Source organism: Salvelinus sp. IW2-2015, linkage group LG13 (genome assembly GCF_002910315.2).
Source record: "Salvelinus sp. IW2-2015 linkage group LG13, ASM291031v2, whole genome shotgun sequence".
NCBI classification, from domain to species: Eukaryota; Metazoa; Chordata; class Actinopteri; order Salmoniformes; family Salmonidae; genus Salvelinus; species Salvelinus sp. IW2-2015.
Window position 1 is genome coordinate 30,339,998 of NC_036853.1, and position 22,405 is coordinate 30,362,402.

Sequence of the window (22,405 nt, forward strand, 5' to 3'; positions counted from 1 at the left end):
AAGTTGACTCCAATGCTTCCCACAGTTGTGTTAAGTTCTTGATACACATRGGAAACTGTTGAGCGTGAAAAACCCAGCAGCGTTGCGGGGTTGACACGCTCAATCTTGACACACTCAAACCGGTGCGCCTGGCACCTACTACCATCCCCTGTTCAAAGACACAAATATTTTGTCTTGCCCATTCTCCCTCTGAACGGCACACATACACAATCCTTGTCTCAAGGCTTAAAAATCCTCTTTAACCTATCTTCTCCCTTTCATCTACTCTGATTGAAGTTGATTTAACAGGTGACATCAATTAGGGATCATAGCATTCACCTGGTCAGTCTACATCATGGATAGAGCAGGTGTTTCTAATGTTTTGTACGCTCAGCAGTACAATGCATTTTAGCTACAGTGTTTTGAGTACCTATCCACACCATACCAAATTGTACTCACTCAACCCAGCTCCTGAGCTGATGGCTCTGATGCTCCGAGGGGGATGCAAAATAGAGTGCGTGATGACATCATCMCCGACTGGGCGTTGCAGGAAGTGGCAAACAAAGTTGATTTCTGAAAAGGTTAGCTGGAATTTTTCATTCAACAGCTGCATTGTAAGTTACCCTATGTTATCTATTTATTTRACAAMATTTTGTGACTCAAATATGAAAGYTTTATTTTACCATTGGATTGGAGTCACGGTCTTAGTTCGTCTCACTTTGCACAGATCTCCGATGATTGTTTACATTTCCGTTATCAAAGCTAGCCCGCTGGCTTGCATGCTACTTAGTCAGCTAACACAGTTTACAACTTCCAATTTACTGTTCATATCGTTACTATGTATGTTTGTCTGATGGTCTAAGTATGTGTATAAGTAATTATATTGGTCTGGCAGCGAACGCACTTGAGACATTTTTTTATTATTAGTTGCGCTAGCTAACTACTGCTAGCGCTGTCTGTGTCAACTGACATGTCCCCCAAAAACAACCTCGCTTGCTCACCTTTCTTGACATGCGCACAGGTATCGCATCAAGGGGTCATTGACCACACAGAATCTACATGCCTACCTGGGACGGTCTTGCCAAAGATAATTACAAATTTAAAAACGATGTGGTCTTGCTTACTGCTTCCCTTGGTTTATTGGATACTACTGTACTGTAGCGCAGGGCTAGGCCTGTGTAAGGCCAGTCTCATGAAATATATACGGTGTTTATATGTGTAAATTTGATTACGCAGATGTATAGGAGTTCTGTAGGATATAATGGAAACCATGGTCTGTCAAACTAATAGCCTTTGCCTCTTTTTTTTTGTTTGATTGATGGTAGCCGACTAAACTCAACTCCACAATGGGCAGTGGTGTAGTGCTATTTTTGTAGGTGAGGGATCGTAATAATACTTTTTAAAAAAGGTAATCAAAGTTTGTACCAACATATTTAGCCAATTGAATAGCCAGCCTATCATTATAGAATATGCATAAAATGCATCCACCAATTGCGATGTCTGCCTATGCCATGTTGTCTAAAGAAAATGTTATATTTCTAATACCCTCAAACACCAAGTTAGGCATCGGTTACCTTATTTCAAAATAGKCCATCATCACTGTCAGTTGTGAATGATAATTCTTCACGTTTTACCGGTGAAACGTCCAAACTGCATCTCCATGCCAATCACTTGATTGATCTCAATCAGTTTCATGGTAATATGCATTTAGATCTTCTTGAATAAGCGCAGATGCTGTTAACAACCGATTAGCCTTAATTGTATATTGTTTTAATCAAAGCATAAATCCTGCCTGGTTGTGCGCTCTGAGTTTTTGCACATTATCATTTTTTGGGGAATATTCAGYTTAAGCTAGCCATCCTAAAATCTCATAAAAAATGAGGTGTTTTTGGTGTAACAGTAAACTTATAGTCCTATTATGCTAATATTCGGTTATGTTTTGAGGAATGCAAATGAATGATGTGTTCTTGCGAGACATTGATTCAGCTTTGATATAACTTTACTAAACATCACCATTGTGAGAAGTGATAATCTATTTGTAATAATAMGTGATGAGTATGACTATTAGGYGTAGGCAACGGATCTGGATGAGATGTAATTTTAAGCTATTGGCGTGCCCTTCATGGTGCGGAAAGGACAGTGCCAGGATCGCGCAATGATCTTAAAGAAGTTGAACCAACTTGTGGTGCTGAAGGATAGTTCTGCCATTTGGCCAGTTCAGGAACCCAAACAATAATATTCAGTAGGTCTAATAGGCCTAYGACTACGTGGTCTAGCTATTTGTAGGTTATAGCCTAATGTAAATACATATACAGTAGCTTAGTATCAWTTTTATTTAGAGTAGGCATTGTATTGTGTAGCTTACACGCTGTATCATAAACGTTGATTTGATTAGCTTGAACACATGGTTACAATATACCCTATTACATATTAAAAGAAAACAGAGTGGTGAACTATTAATTCATATAATCTATTTGCATAGATTACACATGCTATTAAATCAATTTACCAAGTATTGAACATAAATCATTACTATGTAGAATAKCAGGAAATTAGTTTTGAAACGTACATAAAATCAAGCTTTTGTTGTGGTGTATTCATGCATCTCAATACACTATAACCTAAATGCTTTAATACCCCCAACTTGGCACAAAGAATTCTTACAATTGCCCACCCTGACACGCCAAGCTAGAATGGGCCCTGCGTCTCAACCAGTGGGGAACCGTCAGGGCGCTCTACGCCTAAGGGTAGATGCAAATCTGTATATGTTTTTATATATTGTAATTTTGTTTTCATTGATTTAATATTTTTAGTCCTAATTATTTTTAATCTTAATTAATATCCAAGAGAGAAAAATATCCAATCAGAATTTTTCTTTGGTAGTCTCTTGGTAGAAATAATCTAGCTGGGCTCAATGCTCATTGGCTAGGCCCTCAGACTTTGAATAGAAGGCACCAGCCAACGACATTGACATCAATTARAGCAGCATTTTGGAATGACAGTAGAATCAACCAATCACAAATTGTCTTCTAATAAGTGGGATAAATGTATGATGCCTAAAGGCCCTCTAGTGGGCCTAAGTATACGTCACTAATTCAGAGCCAATGGCGAGCCTTATCTTGTTTTCTCACGCTTGAGCCTAGCAATGAGTGTATGTAACGATGGCGATGGCAACTGCAGAGAGGGTAATCGAGGACGATGTGGTGGCTAAATTGTTRGCATTGCCCTTTTCAAGACTAACTTTTAATGAAAAGTTAAATCTTCTACAGGCTGGGAGACCAACTCCAGCACTGCCTGATTTGGTGCAACGAGGAAAGATTTTTGAAAGGCATTTTGAAGTTAATAATTATGAACGCTGTCCGTGGATAACTGGCTGTGAGCTGACAAAAAAGCTTAACTGTTGGAATTGCCTACTCTTCAGCAACCAATAATAGCTCAACCTGGACAACTGTTTTCAAWGATTTTGCCTGTTTAAACTTTAGATCACTGGTTGTGTGGTTAAAAACAAAGGTAATAACGTTGCAATTGGAAGTACTGGGTACATGACATTTTGTGTTGTGGTGCATTTTTTTGTTGTTGCATGCTGGAGATAGAACATCCAATACAGCACAACTTTTTCTCTCTGACAGCATATACTGTCCGTGGTCTTGAAACAATGTGACTAGTTGTGTGGTTGAATTTATTCCGCCACTATTTGAGTGACTGTTTTGGCAAATATTTCTTTGAAACGACGAAACCGTATTGCCTTCTAACGTGGTTCCTGCTATTGATATTTGCAACCGTTGTGTACGTGTGCTGCTTCTGTGAGTCGCAGCTGAGGCGTGGCTAAGGACCGTTTGACTCTGTCGTCAAAGAATTGCACCTCCTACATAGGTCTGCAAAAGAAAGGTCTCAAGTCATGCTCTGTATACACAGGCCTCAGAGTTCTATATGTATGACGTCAGATCGTTCTCCGCAACTGAGGGCCTAGCTCCAATAGTCACGGTTCACCACTGGTCTCAACCAATAGCCAATGTAGGCTAAATATCCCAAGCAAGGCTACAGCCACTTCCAGAGAGGGTTAGGCTCCTTGGGCTTTGCGGTGGCCACTCTGGTTTGGGTGTCCTCGGCAGAACGGTGTCACCTTAACCAAGTGGTCACACATGGGTTCTGGATTCCACTACGCATTGCACAGATGTAGCCTATAGTTCTTCATCATTCTCGTTACCGGCAGAGAGAAGACGGAAGAAACCACAATTTACCTACCTCTAGGCATCTATACATATTTATTTGGTTTGTCGTTCTGTTGTATTTCATGTAATTTTTGTGGTAATAAAATTAAATTTATTTAGAATTGATCAGAATACATGTTCCAGAAATAGTATTCTCATATTTGGAAAAAGTGAGGGAGCGCTGCTCCTCCGCGCTCCGGCTGCACAACACCTCTGACAATGGGTGCTGGTCTCAGTCACTGCTGTATCCTTCGTAAACTGCTAATGCTCCATTTCTCAGTCCAACTGTGTGTGTGTTTCTGTCTGTTCCCCAAGCCTCCACCCCTACCTGTATGACCACTACAGAAGAATGTGAAATGATCATTATGAAAATGTTTTCCTGTATCAGAACATAGATGGGCTGAGCCCACAATGCACAAGGCCATTGGTCTTTTATTATGGACAGTTACTGCAGGATTACGCCCCATCAAAGAGAGGATGGCGCCGGAGGGGATGACTGCCGTATTATGGGTTCCTAACCAATTGTGCTATTTTGTGTGTTTTTTTTCTCATTGTTTGTAACTTATTTTGTACATAATGTTGACGCTACCGTCTCTTATGACCGAAAAGAGATTCTGGATGGCAGAACAGCGATTACTCACCTCGAACTGGACAGATTTTTTCATTAATGAGCCTTGACCTGAAGAATATAATGTTGCTCCCGGACAAGGCCCAAATCCCCGTCATTCGCATGAAGAAAAGAAGGAGATACAGGGGGCGCAGATCAGTGTGCCTTGTGAGAATTTGTCGGCGAGTGGGTAACCCACCTCTACCATCCGTTCTATTGGCCAACGTGCAATTGCTGGAGAATAAACTGGATGACCTCCTGTTGAGACTATCCTACCAATGGGACATAAAAAACTGTAATATCTTATGTTTCACCGAGTTGTGGCTGAACAACGACACGGATAATATACAGTTGGCTGGGTTTTCCGTGCATTGGCAGGACAGAACAGCTACGTCCGGTAAGATGAGGGTGGGGGTGTGTGTCTATTTGTCAATAGCTGGTGTGCAATGTCTAATATTAAGGTAGTCTCGAGGTATTGCTCGCCTGAGGTAGAGTACCTCAAGATAAGTTGTAGACCACACTATCTACCAAGAGAGTTTTCAGTTATATTTTTCATAGCCGTCTATTTACCACCACAAACCGATTCTGTCACTAAGACTGCACTCAACGAGCTGTATAAGGCCATAAGCGAACAAGAAAATGCTCATCCAGAAGCGGCTCTCCTAGTGGCCGAGAACCTTACTGCAAGCAAACTTAAATCCGTTTGACCTAAATTCTACCAGCATGTCACATGTGCAACCAGAGGGGAAAAAAACTCTAGACCACCTTTACTCCACACACAGAGATGCATACAAAGCTCTCCCTCAACCTCCATTTGGCAAATCTGACCATAATTCTATCTTCCTGATTCCTGCTGACAAGCAAAAACTAGTGATCAGATGACACAGATGCTACCCCTCCGGACTATTTTGCTTGCACAGACTGGAATATGKTCTGTCATTCATCCAATGTCATTGAGGTGCTTCATCAATAAGTGCATCGACGACGTCATCCCCACAGTGACCGTACATATCCCAACCAATAGCCATGTCTTAAAAGGCAACATCCGCACCAGGCTAAAGCCTAGAGATGCTACTTTCAAGGAGCAGGAAACTAATCCGGATGCTGATAAGAAATCCCGCTATGCCCTCAGGCGAACCATCAAACAGGCAAAGCGCCAATACAGGACTAAGATTGAATCCTACTACACAGGCTCTGATGCACGTCGGATGTGGCAGGGCTTGCAAACTATTACGGACTACAAAGGGAAACCCAGTCGTGAGCTGTCCAGTGACGCAAGCCTATCAGATGGGCTAAATGCAAGTGTCTTCACTGACATTTTCAGTCTCTAATACCTACGTTTCAAGCAGACCACCATAGTCTCTGTGCCCAAGAAAGTGAAGGTAACCTGCCTAAATGACTACCGCACTGTAGCACTCACGTTGGTAGCCATGAAGTGCTTTGAAAGGCTGGTCATGGCTCACATCAACACCATCATCCCGGAAACCCTAGACCCACTCCACTTCGCATACCGCCCCAACAGATGCACAGATGATGCAATCACAATCGCACTCCACACTGCCCTTTCCCACCTGGACAAAAGGAACACCTATGTGAGAATGCTGTTCATTGACTACAGCTTAGCGTTCAATACCATAGTGCCCACGAAGCTCATCACTAAGCTAAGGACCCTGGGACTAAACACCTCCCTCTGCAACTGGATCCTGGACTTCCTTGCGGGCCGCCCCAGGTGGTAAGGGTAGGCAACAACACGTCTCCAACGCTAATCCTCAACATGCGGGCCCCTCAGGTGCGTGCTTAGTCCCTTCCTGTACGCCTTTTCCCCCTAGGGAGACTGAAATGGTTTGGCATTGGTCCCCAGATCCTCAAAAAGTTCTACAGCTGCACCATCGAGAGCATCCTGACCGGTTTCATCAGCGCCTGCAATGGCAACTGCTCGTTATCCGACCTAAGACGCTACAGAGGGTAGTGCGTACGGCCCAGTACATCACTGGGGCCAAGCTTCCTACCATCCAGGACCTTTATACTAGGCGATGTCAGAGGAAGGCCCAACAAATTGTCAAAAACGTCAGTCACCCAAGTCTTAGACTGTTCTCTTTGCTAGCGCACGGCAAGCAGTACTGGAGTGCAAAGTCTAGGTCCAAAAGGCTCCTTAACAGCTTCTTATCCCCAAGCCATAAGACTGCTGAACAATTACTCAAATGGCAACCCGGACTGTTTGCATCTGTACAGTTCTTCCACTAAATTTGTTTTTGTAACATTTTCTGTGGAAATTGTTCAAATTTGTCCTTGTTCATACAGTTTATGGTTTGTTAAACTTTTAAATCAATGGTTTTTGTTTGGCTTACATATTTTAAAGTGAACTGAGTCTAAGCATAATGTTGTTACCATGGAATTGCACTACAGCAGCATATTGCTGATAGAAGGTCAGTGTCTTGAAACTATGCAGCTCTTTGTTACCCTAGTGCTTCAGTCTCCTTGGATACATTTTTTTTAAATCTAAATGAGACTTTGCAATAGCCTACATTTTGTGTAAGCTTCTTGTATGATTTTTTAAATCTTTGATATCATCAAACTGATCTAGGCCTAAGTGTTGCAGATAGGCAAGCACTGTCTTAATTTATAATGTTTTGTGTCAGGTCAGTGTTGAGGGGGTCATGTAATTGGTAGAGGAACATTACCCCTACTGTGTTACCCTCAGAGGTGAAAGGTCAGAGCATAGACGTTGTTGATGTGTGTGTGTGTGTCCTCAAATACTGCACACTGGTGTGCTGTTTCAGATGGAGCAGTGGGCAAGGAGAGAGAGACTGAACAGGCAGCTTTGAACCTTTCTTCTCTACAGCTTAAGGTATCACACACTTAATGAAACTTAAGCCCTCTGCTGTTATCACACCTAGGAATACAGTATGTTAAACAACAACTGGAAAATGAAGACTAACAGTAATATAGGTACTTCTCAGTGTTTCCCCTCTCTGTGTTTTATTAAAGGATCTGTTATTCTTGCATTTTGTGTATGCCCTTATGGAATAATCACATGATTGTCAACCAACGCAGAGTAAATAGCCTACTGTGCGACACGACTCTGCGTGGCTGGCTATGTGAAACACGCAAAAGGAAATAAATCAATGTGTCAGAAAACAATATTTAGGCTAAGTTGTGGATTTCGACTCATCGTTACCACTTAGGCCTACATTTAATGGGATGTGCAAATTCACAAGCTTCATGCTCTCTCCCTCTGTGTAAAAAAAATAATAAAAATTGACAGCGACGAGGGATCTGTATATAATGACAAAATGCTAATGTCTCTGTCCTAACGATGGGAGTCGTTGTCCCAAAGGCGGGAAGGCAGTTGACAGGTTTAAATCCAAAATTAAGCCCAATGCGTTTCTATGAGTTTATTTGGATTTTTGCTGTAATTGGCTCACTGTCATCACTTACTTTGACTGACAGGCGCCTATTCCATCAATAGATCACTAGAAGATGCATATTATTCATTCTAGCAGGAGAAGGCTTGGCGGACTAGCAATTTGAAACTTTTTAAAGGAAAAGTAGTGAAATAGAAAATGTAGCTGACTTAAAATGATTCAGGAACCTCCTGATTAGCCGACAGCCGGCTTTATTGGAAAACACTGGCTATGACTAATGTTTTTTAACATTTTTTATCAACCTTGGTTGATTGCACTGACTGTAAGTTGCTAAGGACAAGAGCGCCTACTAAATTACCAACATTTCTATGTGAAAAATGAAAACTTGCAAAGAACACTGGGTAATATGCCGCAGCATGGGTAATTCCAGTAATGTACTATAAATTAGATTACAGTAAAAWTTTTGGTACTGTAAAATGGATTATCCTAAAATGGATTACAGTAGCTGTACCGTGAAATACATTTCAGTAACTTGCTGGCCAATTGCTGCCAGTAAATTGCTGTACATTTTACAGGAAATATTTTCGTGTGGGTGTGCAAGCCTATATCAATAAGGCCTACTGTATTATTTTGAGGGATTCTTTGTGATTGACACACAGCATATCACAGGAAATTAGTGCTAAGCTGTCGCTGAGCCTCTTTCTGGTTGGAGCCTTGAAGACCCCTTGCCTCACCCCTGACTTCCACCCATCTCCCTGCGGGGGACACAGGGCTGTTTCCTGCCCCCTCTCTGGCTCTAATTGAAAATGTTGGGTGGCCCGGCCGGCCCCTGCTTGTTTGTTTTGGTGGAATGCAGTGGCGGGTTATATTTTTGTGGCACTTTCTCATCAGTGGTTTCTGCTTTAAGGAAGGGTTTTCCTAACTCGGTCCTGCAGAGGATACCGGTACCGAGTCAATGTGCGGGGGTACAGGTTAGTCAAGGTAATTTGTACATGTAGGTAGGGGTAAAGTGACTATGCATAGATAATAAACAGCGAGTAGCAGCAGTGTAAAAACAAAGGGGAGTGAGTGTCAATGTAAATAGTCCGGGTGGACATTTGATCAGTTGTTCAACAGTCTTATGGCTTGGTGGTAGAAGCTGTTAAGGAGCCTTTTGCACCTAGACTTGGTGCTCTGGTACAGCTTGCCACTATGGTACCGCTTGCTCTAGCAGAGAGAACAGTCTATGACTTGGGTGACTGGAGTCTTTGACAATTTTTTGGGCCTTCCTCTGACACTGCCTGGTATAGAGGTCCTGGATGGCAGGAAGCTTGGCCCATGTGACGTACTGGGCTGTACGCACTACCCTCTGTAGTGCCTTGCGGTCGGAGGCCGAGCAGTTGCCATACCAGGCAGTGATGCAACCAGTCAGGATGCTCTCGATGGTGCAGCTGTATATTTTTTGAGGATCTGAGGACCCATGAATTGGAGTGGGTCTAGGGTTTCTGGGATGATGGTGTTTATGTGAGCCATGACCAGCTTTTCAAAGCATTTCATGGTGGCTACCGACGGTAGTAATTTAGGCAGGTTACCTTCGCTTTCTTGGGCACAGGGACTATGGTGGTCTGATTGAAACATGTAGGTATTACAGACTCGGTCTGGAAAAAAATGTAATTGAAGACACTTGCCATTTGGTCCACGCATGCTCTGAGTACACATCCTGGTAATCGGTCCCTAGTCCTTATTCTCACGCTCATCATGAGCCATGTTTTTGTATGTAAATATTAGTTACTGTACTTGTGACACGGCATTACCAAGGTTTAAACCCTGACTCCCCGTGGAATCTCATTCTATGGCTGTCTGTCTCCACATCCTAAGCTCTCTATAAACATCAGCCTGCATTCATGCGCCCACATTTCAAATTCGGTTTATTTAGCCAGGATTCTGAGAGGAGAAGTTAGATCTTAAAAGTCCAATTTGAGACCAACAAACAGAGAACCGGCCAAAGGACAACAAACGGGAGAAGAGAGTGAGACAGAGGGGATAGAGGGAACTAAACCCGGATGCCGGACCCCTTATTGCTCCATTCTGGTCCTCTCCTGGACCTTTTCACTGTACTGTGTTGGGATTGGTTACTCTCTTACTGTCCTGTATTGGAGTTGGCTGAGAAGTGCTGACTGGCCAACGGATTTGACAACGAATGTCTGTCTGCCAAAAACATGAATACCACTGCAATTTTTTAATTTGATCTTTATTTAACTAGGCAAGTCAGTTAAGATCAAATTCTTATTTACAATGATGGCCTAGGAACAGTGGGTTAACTGCCTTGTTCAGGGGCAGAACAACAATTATTTTACCTTGTCAGCTCAGGGATTCGATCTGGGAATACATACAAAACTAAAAGCTCTCCCCTTCCACCCAGTCTTCTCTGACCATCACAACCTCTCAGCTTGACCACCACTCTGCTTCTGTTTACATGTTGGTCACCGATACTTTAAAAACAGGTGGGGGCGTGGATCAGAAGACCAGTCAGTATCTGGTGTGACCACCATTTGACTCATGTAGCGCGACACTTCTCCTTCGCATACAGTTGATCAGGCTGTTGTTTGTGGCCTATGGAATGTTGTCCCACTCCTCGTCATTGGCTGTACTGGATATTGGCGGGAACTGGAACACGCTGTCATACACGTCGATCCAGAGCATCCCAAACATGTTCAATAGGTGACATACTGTATCTAATGAATATGCAGGCCATGGAAGAACTGGGACATTTTCAGCTTCCAGGAATTGTGTACAGATCCTTGCAACATGGGGCCATGCAATATCATGCTGAAACATGAAGTGATGGCATGACAATGGGCTTCAGGATCTCTTCATGATATATCTGTGCATTCAAATGCCATACATAAAATGCAATTGTGTTCATTATCCGTAGCTTATGCCTGCCTTTTTAGGGTTGCACATTTTGGGGAATATTCAGTGGTGGAACATTTCCATGGGAATATATGGGAATTAACGGGAATATATGCAAATTAATATTAATACCATTTTAAATGTAGATTTTTTTGCATTGGATATATATCTACCATAGACTGAAACATAAACATTTTACCTTATCATAAGTAGACATAATTGCAAATGATTAAAAACTTATAGAAATCAAACCAATTTAGTTACGAATTGAACTTTAATTAAATGATTTGACTCTTCACATGGGATGATTTCACTGAACAACAAAATAAAGGGAATATTAAATGATCCCCAATGATCCATCGCATCTCCCAAAAACGTTTTCAACATATATCTGTAAAATGATAGTCTAGAAACTAAAGCTTTGGTTGTCTTCCTCTCGGGCTTCCATGTCTTCTCCGTGGACCTCCTCAATGTCCACCTCTTGAACATCAGACTGAGGCCTCATCTTCACTGTCACTTTCCAACCTTGTTGAGGATGGCTCGTTGTACGGCTCAAAAAGGCAAAAACTTGCCCGGATGGCCACCAATTTTTGTATTGGTCAGCCTGTTGCGTGCTTTGGTGTGTGTGTGTGTTCCCAAACAAGTTACGCTCTGAGACGGCTGATGTTGGTGGGATTTGGAGGATGATGGAGGCAACAGGGGAAAGAGCCTCAGATCCACAAAGTCCCTTCCACCAGGTGGCTGATGACATATATTGGTACGACTTTAGATCTCCGTCCCAAAGCCCTTGCTTGAAAGTGTACTTCGGCAGACTGCCAAGAACCTTGCCCTCATTCAGGCCAAGGTGACGAGACACGGTAGTGATGACACCATAGGCCTAGTTGATCTCTGTGTAACAGTTTAACTTTACGTCCGTCCCCTCGCCCCGACCCGGGCGCGAACCAGGGACCCTCTGCACACATCAACAACAGTCACCCACGAAGCATCGTTTCCCATCGCTCCACAAAAGCCGCGGCCCTTGCAGAGCAAGGGGAACCACTACTTCAAGGTCTCAAAGCGAGTGACGTAACCGATTGAAACGCTATTAGCGCGCACCACCGCTAACTAGCTAGCCATTTCACATCCGTTACATCTGCACCAGACAGGATGCTCTTGCCAGCATACTTGGGGTCCAACATGTACGCTGCGGCGTGTATAGGCTTCAGGCAGAAGTCTTCACGCTTTTTGATGTATTTCAGAACTGCAGTTTCCTCTGTTTGTAGCAACAGTGAAGTGGGAAGGGCAGTACGGATTTATTTTCTTACATCTGCAAGCAGAGTCTGAACATCAGACAGGATGGCATTGTCTCCCTCAGTCCGTGCAATGGCTACTGCTATAGGTTTCAGGAGTTTCAGGCTGCTTACCACTCTCCCAAAATGCATCATCCAGGAGGATCATCTTGATGGTGCTGTCCATATTGGCAGACTGTGACATGGCCATTTCTTGGAGAGACTCCTTCCCCTCCAGGAGACTGTCAAACATGATGACAACACCACCCCAACGGGTGTTGCTGGGCAGCTTCAATGTGGTGCTCTTATTCTTCTCACTTTGCTTGGTGAGGTAGATTGCTGCTATAACTTGATGACCCTTCACATACCTAACCATTTCCTTGGCTCTCTTGTAGAGTGTTTCCATTGTTTTCAGTGCCATGATGTCCTTGAGGAGCAGATTCAATGCATGAGCAGCACAGCCAATGGGTGTGATATGAGGGTAGGACTCCTCCACTAGACCAAGCAGCCTTCATGTTCGCAGCATTGTCTGTCCCCAATGCAAATACCTTCTATGGTCCAAGGTCATTGATGACTGCCTTCAGCTCATCTGCAATGTAGAGACTGGTGTGTCTGTTGTTCCTTGTGTCTGTGCTCTTGTAGAATACTGATGGGGGTTGGAGATGATGTAGTTAATTATTCCTTGCCCACGAACATTCGACCACCCATCAGAGATGATTGCAATACAGTCTGCTTTCTCTATGATTTGCTTGACCTTCACTTGAACTYTGTTGAACCCTGCATCCAGCAAATGAGTAGATAAAGCATGTCTGGCTTAGTTAAATGAAGGTTTAAAAAAAATTAAATTAAAAAAACATGGGACCAACACTTTACATGTTGACTTTATATTTTTGTTCAGTGTAAATAAAATGTGACCGACTGGCTCGATTTGGTCTTATTAGCAACATTTGAAATGGTGTTTTTTACATTGGATAAAAGTAGATACTCCGAGCTAGAAAATTGTGTATCATACACTACAGTTGAGGAACAATGGTAAAGTAATTCGGTATTGAAAGTTGATTAACTTGTAACCGCTCTTTAGAAAAATGGCCCTTGAATGTTTTGGTACACCTACTGGAGAGCTCTTCTTTGTCTACACCCATTCAGCATCCTTCACCACCTCTTAAGCCTTAGCCCCACCCATCTCTTTAAGGATTCACATGTGAGGCCAGGTGTTTAACAAAGTGAGTACGGTATTGTACTTAACAACCGAAGATTTCAAGACCTAAAGCCTGATATATACTACGTCTATCGACATGTCTGTAGACAGTTATCGCTGTGACATCATGTACATTCTATTGTCATCCGACATCAAACTTGTCGTTATGAAAAAGTATAAACACAAAAACGACAGGCTACATGACATCAGCAGCCTTGTGCCCTAGAATAGCATAACGGGTGTATTTTAACACCAAAACACCCATCCGTTTAAAAATGAATTTAGTATATGTCAATCCAGCAAACCAAGCAACTAAAGTTACTTTCTAAATAATGTTTTGGTTTGTTTCTAGCTTGTTAGTTAGCTAGCTGACTAGCCAGTTCAAATAATGACCATGTCATAAGCTGACACTGTCTTAACTTGAACTAATTTGTATTCATTATTACAGAAAAATAAATTCACAATATTATTATTTACAAGTTAATGGTGAGCTAATTACAGAAAATAGCTTATGGTTGTATGTGATGAAAGCAGGGCACTCTACCGCAGATTTTTAGAACTTGGATACTGTCTCGTAGGCCTTATGTTATATCCTAATATGACTTTGGTGCAGGTCATGTTCTTCACATTCCCGTCTCTGGTAAATACACACTATATTAAAATCAAAGTTTATTTGTCACATGCACAGGATACAGAAGGTGTAAATGGTACAGTGAAATGGTTACTTGCATAGTGGAGTCTTTTGTTTAGACATGTAGCTAGCTAGCTAAACAATGAACCATAATCCCAACTCATGATGTTACTACCATATATGAATCTGCTGGTAGCTAAAACTAACCAACTAGGTTCAATGTTAGCTAACTAGCCAGCTAGCTAGCAAGCATTAGGCTATAACTAGCCATGCAAATAGCTCTGAGATACGAATAATATTCCTACACAGATCATACAYGTAACTTTAGCTAGCTAGCTAACAGCACGCTTTAACTTGCAATAAAAATGACTTTCTGACAAAATTAGAAATGTATAGTTTCTGAAAATGTAGCTAGCTAGAATCTCTTACCCGAATACATAGATGAACACTTCTTCCTATCTGTCATGGATGCCATGGTTGACCTTAGTTTGAAGATGTAACCCAGATACAGCTGTTTTAGGCAACAGTCTGTGTGGTCTCTTTTCGACTCCCTCCGCATATTTGCAATCAAACACCAGCATTTTCTCCTTAGCTGTCATGCTCTGCTTCCACCGGACATTCCACTGATTTCAAAACTCCAGAAAGTGGAGAGCGTCTTTCAAAAAAAACGCGTTAGAAATGATTGCCTATAGATACTGAGCAGCTTATGTTGTAGACAGACGTGTGCTACATGGCAGACCAATCCGAACTCATCTCTCGGCATGTCCAGCCCATCCATTATCTCAGCCAATCATGGATAGCGGGAAGGTTGCTCTCTTTTTCCGTGGCTAAACTAACTAGGCTCGTAATTTAAAGCTTGTATTTACAGATGGCATACAAGTTTGTTATTAAGGCACCTGAAAGTTCACATGTTCCAGATGGCATTTCTGCCCAAAAAAACATTCAAATGCCTCTCCTGTGAAGTAGTGACGTGCGACATACGCCTAGTTTCCTGAAACGAGTAACAAATGTTCCAATGTATTAGCCTAGTTCAGTCTTCTGAACTTTAATTGATCACATTTACTTTTCCTTTAATGCACAAATCCGACAGAGTGTAGCCTAACTGATGTTCTCTGTTAAACTATTGGCAGCATTCTCTCTGTCCCCTGCCAGTCTGCAACTGAGAGTCAGTTCAAAGCAGTCTGTATGAGTTCTGGTGTGAGTTTGGAGTGAGGAATGGTTTCTTAAAATCGCTGGTCTGTCAGATCAGAGATCAGGGCCAGTCATACCAGGGCCGTGATGTTTGGCCAGCTCTGTGTATTCAGACTGAGGGTGCTCTTTGATGGAATCTGGTGTTTGTTTAATGTTGGGGGCTGACTGGAGTGTTAGTGTGGGGTACTGGGAGAGGCTTAGTGGTAGCAGCACTGATGGGGTGGCAGTGTGGGGGGCAGACGGATATGTCTGAAAGGGTCCCTTTGTGCCCCTAGCCCAGACCATAACACATAACACACACACACTCAACCTAACCCCCTCTCACCTGTCAATCACTCCCACATGGGGAGCTGAGAAGAAGAGAACAAGCATAGAGCTCAGACCAGAGCAAAGGCGACCTCTACACTACCCAGTATCTGGCTCAGAATGAGCAGGACAGTTATGTGTGTAACGTGAGCGAGTATCAGGATTTATTTTGGGGATTTGTTTGTAAACAGCCCAGTACTGTCTCCAGCAGGGATATCCCCCTGAGAGCCAAGGGGATGCCTCTCTGACCCTCCTCCACCCTCTCAAACCCCCCTCTACGCCACAGGTCCTTCTCACAGTGACTCATTCCTTCTGTAGCAGGAGGGGGGACTCATGCTGGAAGTTGTAAGTCCGAAAGTTTAGGAATAGATGACCTAAATAAACAACTTCAGGGCTACATTTGGGAGCAGTAAGTACAGTCACTCCCTTTTCGTGTGAATACCCCCCCCCCCCCCCCCCCCYAYCCAGTGCMTTAGCCTAAACAGCAGGGGGAAATCAGCCAAACCCATAAAACCCACACTGCACCCTACAGGCTCTCAGAGGGGGGCTAATATGACAGACTGATTATCAGTCACACTGCCTTGGAAGTTGTGGGAACATAAGTTTTTGGTTTCCCTTTGGTTCTGGGAACGAAGCCATACGTTTCCTGAACGGTAAAACGGAATGTTCTTTAAACGTTATGACAACGGAAATGAAAATTTGCCTGTTCTGGGAGCCTACATTTTTGGGGGGTTGCAGGGAGGTTCTGAGAACGTTTTACTGGGATTTCCTGAAAGTTTTCCAGGGAGGCGTTATTAACATTTTGAGAACGGAATCAAGCAATCATTAAGATCAAGTATGGCAAATTAGTGGGTGCGGCCAACACACCTGAACACACTTAGGAAGATAGAGTTTTGTTGACGCTGAGAATGGAATGGAAACATTCTTCGAAAGTTACAAAAAATGTTTCTTGTGGTTTTTATGGAAAGTTTTCTTAATGTTCTAAAACATGACTTTAAATAGAAATTCCCACAGAAGAATGTTGTTTCTTAACGTTCTCAGAACAATTTGAGAACATTACTTTAAATAGAACATTGAGGAAACCTGTAGGAAATGTTATGCTGAAATTCCAATAAAGAAACATATGGTTCTCAGAACATTATGTGCTATCTGGGTAGCTTCCATATGCCTCTTTCTGAAACAGAACAGTGTCCTGGCATTGTGAGTGTGGGGTATATATTGTTTAAAGTGTGCTGTAGTAAATGTCCTAGGGCCTAGGCTTATTTGATTTTCATCTGTTATAGTATAAATATACAGTATACTTCCTATGAAGCAAGCTATTCCTCATATTCAGCCCATTCTACAGCTGTGTTTAAAATGGCACCCAACTTCCTATAGGCCAGTGCACAACTATAGGGCTCTGGTTAAAATATATTAGGAATAGGGTGCCATTTGGAACGCAAGGCTACAGTTTTGCCTAGCCAGAGAGCTCCTTTCTCCCTGAGCCTGTCAGCTCTGGTCCTATTGCTCAGTCCTAGGCTCTGAGGTGACAGAGTTACCAAATAGAGGAGGGGCAGTCACTTTGTTTATAAGTCCCTCTCCAAGTAAAATAAACCTGCCATTTTAGCCCAATTAGAACATAAGCAGGAAGGGAGGAAGCGAGGGAGAAAGGGAGGGAGAGAATGCTTAAGCACTAGTCATGTGGCCAATGAGTAGGCAGATGTTTGATAAACAACACAGGATTTAACAACAAGAATGATCAGAAGAAACTGACAGAGAGAACGATAGAGTGCCATTTACAGTACCAGTCAGACGTTTAGATACACCTACTCATTCAAGGGTTTTTCTTTATTTTTACCATTGTCTACATTGCAGAATAATAGTGAAGACATCAACACTTTGAAATAACACATATAGAATCATGTAGTAACCAAAAAAGTGTTAAACAAATCAAAATATATTTTATATTCTTCAAAGTAACCACCCTTTGCCTTGATGACAGCTTTGCACACTCTTAGCATTCTCTCAACCAGCGTCACCTGGAATGCTTTTCCAACAGTCTTGACGGAGTTCCCACATATGCTGAGCACTTGTTGGCTGCTTTTCCTTCACTCTGCGGTCCAACTCATCCCAAACCAACTCAATTGGGTTGAGGTCAGGTGATCTAATGCAGCACTCAAATAGCCCTTACACAGCCTGGAGGTGTGTTGGGTCATTGTCCTGTTGGAAAAACAATTGATAGTCCCACTGAGCACAGACCAGATGGGATGGCGTATCACTGCAGAACGCTGTGGTAGCCATGCTGGTTAAGTGTGCCTTGAATTCTAAATAAATCACAGACTGTGTCACCAGCAAAGCACCCCACACCATCACAACACCCACCATGCTTCACGTTGGGAACCACACATGCGGAGATCATCCGTTCACCTACTCTGCGTCTCACAAAGACTCGGCGGTTGGAACCAAAAATCTCAAATTTGGACTTCCACAGATTTCCACAATGCCTTTCTTAAAATCAATACACAATATTTTTAAACCTGCATATTTAGTTAATATTGCCTGCTAACATGAATTTCTTTGTGTCACTTCTCTTGCAACAGAGTCAGGGTATATTCAGCAGTTTGGGCCGCCTGGCTCGTTGCGAACTGTGTGAAGACTATTTCTTCCTAACAAAGACAGCCAACTTCACCAAACGGGGGATGATTTAACAAAAGCGCATTTGCGAAAAAAGCACAATCGTTGCACGACTGTACCTAACCATAAACATTAATGCCTTTCTTAAAATCAATACACAGAAGTATATATTTTTAAACCTGCATATTTAGCTAAAAGAAATCCAGGTTAGCAGCAATATTAACCAGGGGAAATTGTGTCACTTCTCTTGCGTTCATTGTACGCAGAGTCAGGGTATATGCAACAGTTTGGGCCGCCTGGCTCGTTGCGAGCAATTTGCCAGAATTTTACGTAATTATGACATAACATTGAAGGTTTGCAATGTAACAGGATAATTTAGACTTATGATGCCACCGTTAGATAAAATACGGAACGGTTCCGTATTTCACTGAAAGAATAAATGTTTTGTTTTCGAGATGATAGTTTCCGGATTCGACCATATTAATGACCTACGGCTCGTATTTCTGTGTGTTATTATGTTATAATTAAGTCTATGATTTGATAGAGCAGTCTGACTGAGCGATGGTAGGCACCAGCAGGCTCGTAAGCATTCATTCAAACAGCACTTTTGTGCGTTTTGCCAGCAGCTCTGCTGTTTATGACTTCAAACCTATCAACTCCCGAGATTAGGCTGGTGTAACCGATGTGAAATGGCTAGCTATTAGAGGGTGTGCGCTAATAGCGTTTCAAACATCACTTGCTCTGAGACTTGGAGTAGTTGTCCCCTGCTCTGCATGGTAACGCTGCTTCGAGGGTGGCTGTTGTCGATGTGTTCCTCGTTCGAGCCCAGGTAGGAGCCGGGACAGGGACGGAAGCTATACTGTTACACTGGCAATACTAAAGTGCCTATAAGAACATCCAATTGTCAAAGATATAAAAAAAAAAAAATACAAATCGTATAGAGAGAAATAGTCCTATAATAACTACAACCTAAAACTTCTTACCTGGGAATATTGAAGACTCATGTTAAAAGGAACCACCAGCTTTCATATGTTCTCATGTTCTGAGCAAGGAACTTAAACGTTATTTTTCTTACATGGCACATATTGCACTTTTACTTTCTTCTCCAACACTTTGTTTTTGCATTATTTAAACCAAATTGAAAATCTTTCATTATTTATTTCAGGCTAAATTGATTTTATTTTTGTATTATATTAAGTTAAAATAAGTGTTCATTCAGTATTGTTGTAATTGTCATTATTACAAATACATTTTAAAAATCGTCCGATTTAATCGGCATCGGCGTTGAAAAATCATAATCAATCGACCTCTACTCTAGAGTGATGAATCGCGCTTCACCATCTGGCAGTCCGACGGACAAATCTGGATTTGGCAGATGCCAGGAGAACACTTCCTGCCAAAATACAAAGTGCCATATATACCATTTGGTGGAAGAGGAATAATGGTCTGGGGACGTTTTTCATGGTTCGGACTAGACCCCTTACTTCCAGTGAAGGGTGTGTGTGTTACAGAACGGAGGGGTTTGGGCTGTGTTCCCATGTCCATGCATGGCCCCCAGAGTAAAGTAAACACAGCAGCTCTTTTCTCATCCCAGCCGTCAACAGGCTCTCCCCAGGCCCGAGCCAGAGACCACACACCCAGACCACACATATACATACACACACACACACACACACACACACACACACTACCCAGACTGCTCCGCAGCACAGATCCCTCCACATGCTCTCTCACATACACACAGACCACACAGCGCCAGCTCGGCCCCTCGCACGCAACCGAGCAGAGCTGTCGTTCTGTCCAGCCTCTGTGTGTGTGTGTCTCTTCACATGTATTCCCAAGACAGGGATATAAACACTCCTGTTGAGGTAACACAACAGTCGTAGACATTTTATGCAGAAGAAGACRCACTCACCCTTATATTCCCCCTCCACTCCAACTCCCACCCTAAACATATGGGCTAGATGAATGACAGATGAGGGGCTTGTTTAAGGCCTGTTAACCTCTTATCTTCTCCATGTCAGATGCCCCTGCCCCTAGATTTCCTCTGACAAGCACAAGACAGCGGGGGTTATGCTACATGAGTTACATCCCCTTTGAGTCAAGGGTGTGTGCTTAGTCCCCTCCTGGACTCCGTGTTCACCCATGACTGTGTGGCTGCGCATGACTCCAACACCATCATCAAGTTTGCTGACGACATGACAGTGGTAGGACTGATCACGGACTACGATGAGGCAGCCTATAGCAAGGTCAGAGACCTGGCAGTGTGGACCAGGGCAACAGCATCTCCTTCAATGTCAGCAAGACCAAGGAGATGATTGTGGACTACATCGACGGGGGCCGTAGTTGAGTGGGTTGACAGAGTTTGAAGAATTTTTTTACAATCCAGGTGTGCAAAGCTCTTCGAGACTTAACCAGAAAGACTCGCAGCTGCCAAAGGTGATTCTATCGTGTATTGACTCAGGGGTGTGAGTACTTATGTACTGTACAATAAATGAGATTTCTGTATTTCATTTTCAATAAATTTGCTACAATTTCTAAAAACGTGTTTTCACTTAGTCGTTATGGCAGGGTTTCCCAAACTCGGTTCTCTGGACCACATGGGGTGCACGTTTTTTTGTTTTGCCCTATCACTACACAGATGATTCAAATAATCAACTAATCATCCGGGTTTGATCATTTGAATCAGCTATGTAGTGTTAGGGCAAAAACTTAAATTTGCACCCCTTGGGGCCCCGAGGACCGAGTTTGGGAAACAATGCATTATGCGGTAACGTGTGTAGATGGGTGAGAAAAAAAAATCGGGCTTTAAAACAGCAACATGTGGAATAAGTCAAGGGGTATGAATACTTTCTGAAGGCACTGTATAAGTCCATCTCGGAAGGACACTGCTTTTCAGAGTATTGCTCTGTCTTAGTTCACTCCCTAACCTCAACCTCGTTGGTCAATAATCAATTAAATGCTCAGAATGATTGGCTACTTAGATTTATGCAAAAAAAAAATGTACCCAAAAAGCTTTCACATGGGGACACAGATATGTGATCCACTACTTAACTTTCTGAAGGCACTTCAATTACCAAGTACCCCTGCACATCGACTTGGTACTGGTACTTCCTGTATACAGCCATGTTATTCTTACTCATTATTGTTATTTGTATTCACTGTGTATTTATTCCTTGTGTTACTATTTATCCCAAAAAAAAAAAAAAAACACTATTTGTCTACACCTGTTTTTTACGAAGCATGTGACAAATATTCCTATTCTTTATTTGAGTTTACAGACCCCCATCTCTTTACGCAACAAGCTCTTAATTAAACTTGTRTAAAGTGTATAGAAAGATTTGTTCAACAAGCCTACACGTATGCTCTGAGATGATGTTGCCACAAATCTGCTGCGTCACCCATGGTGCTGYGTCACCCATGGTTCCCTGGTTGCTTGTCTGCTCGGTTCCATGTGAATTCCTGCCTTGTTTGTGGGGAACGTGTTTTGGATATAGTGTTTGCAAAGCAGTTAGGTTTTTCAACCGGACCTGGTAGCAATTTATTGCCACATGTGTCAGCGAAAAMTGTAAAACACCCTCATACTGGCTTTTTAGATATTCTCACATCCATTCATAACACATCTATGCCGTTTTCTATCCCGTTTTCCTCTATCCTTCCTCCCTCCCGCTTTCCTCCTTTTGATAGGCTTAGGCTAATAGTTGCACATTTCTTTCAGAATTGTATCTGGCCTGTGTAATTTCTCTTCCACRTTGGCATATCGTCTACACAGGTGATTGGCGTTTTACTGTCTATGTTCTCCCTCATCATTACATACACATTACACGTACCTCCTCTAGGTGTTAGGCTAGGCCTAGCTATACAGTCTCATACACACATTGAGTAGGTTATGTGGAATCGATGAGGGAGAGCACGTTTATTTATCCTTCTCTCCGAGGTTTACATTCTTCCTTTCCTCCCCCTTTTTCTCTCTCTCTGTCTGGTCTCGGACTCGGATCTCCTACCCTCCCCCTTTTTCTCTCTCTCGTCTGGTCTCAGACTCGGAGCTCCTACCAGCACCTTCATGTCCTCCTGTGTGTGTAGAAGTTGTAGCCTTCCTACTTAAACTCTTAGAAACCTTTTTTAGATGTATTAAATGTCTTAT

General features: G+C 42.6%; 1 protein-coding gene across 1 annotated transcript in view; it reads left to right on the plus strand.

The window, feature by feature from the left end:
- The first annotated feature begins 508 nt into the window (after window positions 1-508).
- The window catches only part of LOC111971180 (exocyst complex component 2), a 99,401-nt gene continuing 77,504 nt past the window's right edge, over window positions 509-22,405 (plus strand). The window contains exon 1 of the mRNA XM_023997970.2: window positions 509-593. The gene's annotated coding sequence lies outside the window, so the exon portion shown is untranslated. The remainder of the gene's footprint in view (window positions 594-22,405) is intronic.